The sequence below is a fragment of the Ictidomys tridecemlineatus genome, chromosome 5 (assembly GCF_052094955.1).
Source record: "Ictidomys tridecemlineatus isolate mIctTri1 chromosome 5, mIctTri1.hap1, whole genome shotgun sequence".
Lineage (NCBI taxonomy): Eukaryota > Metazoa > Chordata > Mammalia > Rodentia > Sciuridae > Ictidomys > Ictidomys tridecemlineatus.
Window position 1 is genome coordinate 47,115,595 of NC_135481.1, and position 6,120 is coordinate 47,121,714.

The 6,120-nt window shown below is 34.5% G+C and overlaps 1 pseudogene; it reads right to left on the bottom strand.

Moving 5' to 3' along the window:
- Positions 1-382: 382 nt before the first annotated feature.
- Positions 383-1,313, bottom strand: LOC101955369 (olfactory receptor 4K14-like; annotated as a pseudogene).
- Positions 1,314-6,120: the final 4,807 nt, after the last annotated feature.

A 6,120-nucleotide genomic window follows, 5' to 3' on the forward strand; every position in this document is an offset into this window, starting at 1 on the left:
CTCTAGCAGACATGCCTAATGTGGTTCACATACAATGAGGTTTTATTTGGTGTCTTGTACTGATATGATACATGCTGCAGTGGGGATGAATACTAAAGTCACTATACTTGTTTGCAGGTTCTTTTTCATATTATTAGTGGTGTAGAAAGACTGAAAAGATGATTTTTCCATAATGAAGAATTGTTCTTGTATGGATTTCAGGGAAATAATTCACAACACTGGCCGATTAGTAAAATTTAAGATCTCTGCATTGCCTCAAATCTACAGATGTATCTGGAAACTGGAACTATTTATAGCTATAAACTATATTCCTTGAATTTTAAACTATATTATAAGGTCAGTGTATTGTCAATTTAAAGTACATGCAATGAATTTCTGGGCATTAAGCCTTTTCCTGGGAACCTACATAATAAATCCTGAGTCTTTTCAAAGACTTTTTTATCTCTTTATTTCTTAATGTATAAATGGCCGGATTGAGGAGAGGTGTAAAAACAGAATAAAACACAGCAAGAAGTTTGTCCAACAAGGTGATGTTGAGTAGCAACACATAAATGAAGATACAGGGCACAAAAAAGATCACCACAATTGTGATGTGGGTACTGCAGGTGGACAGGGCTTTAGATGCACCACTTTTAGATCTCTAGCAAACACTGAGAAGAATATATGTTTAGGATATCAGCAAGAGGATAAAGCAGGTTACAGCCACAAGCCCACAGTCAACATTCATTAAAATGTCTAAATTATAGGAATCCATGCAGGCCAGCTTGATCACCAGAGGCATATCACAGAAGAAGCTATTTCCCTGAAGCCACAGAAAGGCAACTGCCCTATTACAGCCAGGGGACTCATGGCATGCACAAAGCCAGTAGTCCAGGAAGAAACCACCAGCCCAGTGCACCTTTGCAGGCTCATAATGGTGGAGTAATGAAGTGGTTTGCAGATGGCTACAGAGCGGTCATAGGCCATGGACACAAGAAGCACCATCTCACTTGCTGCAATGAAATGGGCAAAGAAGATTTTGATACATGCAACATGTAAAGAAAATGGTTTTGCTCTCCTTGAGAAAGTCTGTGATCATCTTAGGAGTGGTGACTGAGAAAAGCCACATATCACAAAGGACAGGTTAGCCAAAAAGAAATACAAAGGGAAATGGAGATGAGGGTCAGTGACGATTAAGGTCACGATGATAATATTTCCAGATACAATGATTACGTAAACAAAAATATCATGAAGAGTAAGACCTGCATACTCCATGGGTGTCCAAGGCCCAGAAGCACAAATTCTGAAACTGTGGACTGATTTCCTCCATCCATTTTATTGAGTATGCCCTCTAAAATAACCTGGAGAAAGTAGATGAGCAGTTAGTGGGAGGAGAAAGGAGACTAAATGTCACATTGAAATTCTTCATATCTAACATTAAAAGTTGTGATTGCAAGGAGAAACATTGGTTAAATATTAATAGCATTATATCTCCAAAAGAATAAAATTGTGAGCCTGAATTTTTTGTCTGTGAAATGTAATTTTTATTTAAATGATTTGCCTAGAAAGCTCTCTCACAAGAAATGAGTGAGGAAAGCAGAGAAGCAAGGTGAAATCTAAACAATGATTGTGGTTTCACCTGGTATTGTGGTTATGTACACTACTAAGTGAAAAAAAGAAACCTGAGCCTGAAACTCACAATCATCACATTTTATTAAAAAAAATTAAATTATACTGGGGAAGATAATGGAGAACTGATATTGCAACCCAGTACAAATGATTTGACATACTCTTACTGTTTCTATGTCCTATGTTTAATGATTTCAAGTCCTGATAAAACGTCCTCTTAAAAGATGATAAAATTAAAATTTTACTTCTCTTTCTAAAATACATCTTCAGCCACCCTTCATGGGAGAAGCTGAATTGAGGGCCATATAATAAAAATTTGGCATATGATTTGGATACAAAACCAGGCATAAAATTTATCAGCATTTAAAATCTATTAGAGGATAGAATGTATTTAGTAAAGTGAATGGGTTAGAAAAAATATGTTTACTATAGAGTCACATAGAAGAAGATGAACCAAAGTGGATGGAAACTCAAACTTAGATTCAAATATAATGAGCTCTGAATGTTCCAGATATCTTAAGGTTAGCAAAAAAATTCATTTGCCTTAAATTGTATGAGTGGATGCTAGAAAATCATAGGCTTTGAAACATTAATTTCTTGACCATCAAAAATACAAATCTCTCTCTCTCTCTCTTCTGTTTTTTTATCTCTCCCTCTCTTTATGTATCCATCTCTCTATATATGTATATATACATATATATGTACATTTATATGTTTACAAATATATATATAATAGTTACAACAGATTTTATTGCTTTCTACATAAATATATATACGTATGCATATGCATGTATATGTGTGTATGTATGTGTTTGTGTATATATATATATATATATATATAAATAAATTGGGAATAAATTGCATTTTAATACATGTGTAAATAAATTGCACCTTTGGAATGTTAGTACTGAATGAATGTAAAATTAAACTGTCAAGAGTAAACACCAATATTGCTTAGCTTGATCTCTTAGCAAATGACAATATTTCCCTCAGGGAAATAACCCATTTTATGCTCAAGCTGGATGGTGGGACCATAATTTCCCTGCACCATAATTATTTCTTGGCATTGTTTTTCTCATCTTTTTCTAGCCTTTAAAATGTCACCTTTGGACCAAGGAGAGCAGGTGAGTAACAAAATCCATTACCTTAATGTGACTAATTTTCCCTTCACTTTCACTGAGGACTCAGAAGTACAGATTAAAAAGAGAAAAAATTGCAAAATCAAACAAAAATTTGCTAGGGAGAAGGAGATATATGATAATAGTCTCATAAGTTGCAAATAGACGTTATATTCTGTCATAGAGATTTATCAAATTTCTAAGGAAAATAAATCAATATTAGAACTAATTGATTTATGCCTATTGCAAAATTTGAACAGATTGAACTTTTAAGCAAAATTTAGTTTCTTTTTACACAACATTTTCTGGGCTAAATTTTCAAAAGATAATTCTATACCCCCTGGAATAAATTAAGTAGACAGTACTGTCACAAATACTACTGCAAATATGTTTGAGTTAGAAATTTACTAAAAGATAACTATGCATATTCAAGAGAAACAAGTTGACCTATAAAAACTCATATAGCTACTTAAAAATAAGTTTTGGAACTATTATTTTTGAAAATGTTGGTGAATAATTACACACAACAGATTTATTGATTAATATTTGCATTTTGCATGCATATATAGGACTTAGATGATTTAATTAATTTCGTGATAACTACAGGTGAAATATGTAGTTATATTCAATAGTTTATAATTATACTCTTTATTCGTAGGCTGTTAGTTTAAACATATTTTGTAATAACCAGGTTTATAACGTTTCTGTGTGTTTTATTTTTTCTTTATGCTAAGAGATATCATCATATACAATGCATTCTTTGATAATAAAAATAATTTTATCCTCTTAAAAGTCAGGGATTACTTGAACAAGGTTTACTAGAACCTGTTCATGTTGATTCATGGGGAAACGACTATGCTCTTCCTACCTGGATCTGAGAGTATCTCGGAGGAAAGGCATATTACAGTTGTGTTTACTTTTTTTATTTTATTTTTTAAAAATTTTTATTTATTTATTTATTTATTTATATTGGTTGTTCACAACATTACAAAGCTCTTGACATATCATATTTCATACATTAAATTGAAGTGGGTTATGAACTCCCAATTTTATCCCAAATGCAGATTGCAGAATCACGTCGGTTACACATCGACAAATTTACATAATGCCCTATTAGTAATTGTTGTATTCTGCTACCATTCCTATTCCCTCCTGTCTCCCCTCCCCTTCCCTCAAATCTTCTCTCTCTACCTCATCTACTGTAATTCATTTCTCTCCTTGTTTATATTCCCATTCCCCTCACAACCTCTTATATGTAATTTTGTATAACAATGAGGTTCTCCCTTCATTTCTATGCAATTTCCCTTTTCTCTCCCTTTCCCTCCCATCTCATGTCTCTGTTTAATGTTAATCTTTTCTTCCTGCTCTTCCTCCTTGCTCTGTTCATAGTTGTTATCATTATATCAAAGAAGACATTTGGTATATGTTCTTTAGGGATTGGCTAGCTTTACTAAGCATAATCTTCTCTAGTGCCATCCATTTCCCTGCAAAGTCCATGATTTTATAATTTTTAAGTGCTGTGTAATATTCCATGGTGTTTAAATGCCACATTTTTTTATCCATTCATCTATTGAAGGGCATCTGGGTTGGTTCCACAGTCTAGCTATTGTGAATTGTGCTGCTATGAACATCGATGTTACAGTATCCCTGTAGCATGCTCTTTTAAGGTCTTCAGGGAAAAATCCGAGAAGGGAAATAGCTGGGTCAAATGGTGGTTCCATTCCCAGCTTTCCCAGGAAACTCCATATTGTTTTTCAAATTGGCTGCACCAATTTTCAGTCCCACCAGCAATGTACAAGTGTACCCTTTTCTTCACATCCTCACCAGCACTTGTTGTTGTTTTAATTCATAGTGGCTGCCAATCTTACTGGACTGAGATGGTATCTTAGGGTGGTTTTGATTTGCATTTCTCTGACTGCTAGAGATGGTGAGCATTTTTTCATGTACTTGTTGATTCATTGTCTGTCCTCCTCTGAGAATTGTCTGTTCAGGACCTTGGCCCATTTGTTGATTGGGTTATTTGTTATCTTATTGTCTAATTTTTTGAGTTCTTTGTATACTCTGGATATTAGGGCTCTGTCTGAAGTGTGAGGAGTAAAGATTTGTTCCCATGATGTAGTCTCCCTATTTACCTCTCTTATTGTTTCTCTTGCTGAGAAAAAACTCTTTAGTTTAAGTAAGTCCCATTTGTTGATTCTTGCTGTTAACTCTTGTGCTATGGGTGTCCTATTAAGGCATTTGGAGCCCGACCCCACAATATGTAGATCGGAGCCAACGTTTTCTTCTATCAGACGCAGAGTCTCTGATTTGATATCAAGCTCCTTGATCCATTTTGAGTTAACTTTTGTGCATGGTGAGAGAAAGGGATTCAGTTTCATTTTGTTGCATATGGATTTCCAGTTGTCCCAACACCATTTGTTGAAGATGCTATCCTTCCTCCATTGCATGCTTTTAGCCCCTTTATCAAATATAAGATAGTTGTAACTTTGTGGATTAGTCTCTGTGTCTTCTATTCTATACCATTGGTCTACCCGCCTGTTTTGGTACCAGTACCATGCTGTTTTTGTCACTATTGCTCTGTAATATAGTTTGAAATCTGGTATCGCTATACTGCCTGATTCACACTTCCTGCTTAGAATTGCTTTTGCTATTCTGGGTCTTTTATTTTTCCATATGAATTTCATGATTGCTTTATCTATTTCTACAAGAAATGCCATTGGGATTTTGATTGGCATTGCATTAAACCTATAGAGAACTTTTGGTAATATCGCCATTTTGATAATGTTAGTTCTGCCTATCCATGAACATGATATATTTTTCCATCTTCTAAGATCTTCTTCTACTTCTCTCTTTAGGGTTCTGTAGTTTTCATTGTATAAATCTTTCACCTCTTTTGTTAGGTTGATTCCCAAGTATTTTTTTTTTTTTTTGAGGATATTGTGAATGGAGTGTTTTTCCTCATTTCCGTTTCAGAAGTTTGGTCACTGATATACAGGAATGCCTTTGATTTATGCGTGTTGATTTTATATCCTGCCACTTTGCTGAATTCATTTATTAGTTCTAGTAGTTTCTTTGTAGACCTTTTTGGGTCTTCTAGGTATAGAATCGTATCGTCCGCAAACAGTGATAATTTAAGTTCTTCTTTTCCTATTTTTATGCCTTTAATTTCTTTCGTCTGTCTAATTGCTCTGGCCAGTGTTTCAAGAACTATGTTGAACAGAAGTGGTGAGAGAGGGCATCCCTGTCTTGTTCCAGATTTTAGAGGGAATGCCTTCAATTTTTCTCCATTCAGAATGATGCTAGCCTGAGGCTTAGCATAGATTGCTTTTACAATGTTGAGGTATGTTCCTGTTATCCCTAGTTTTTCTAGAGTTTTCTAGAGTTTAACATAAAG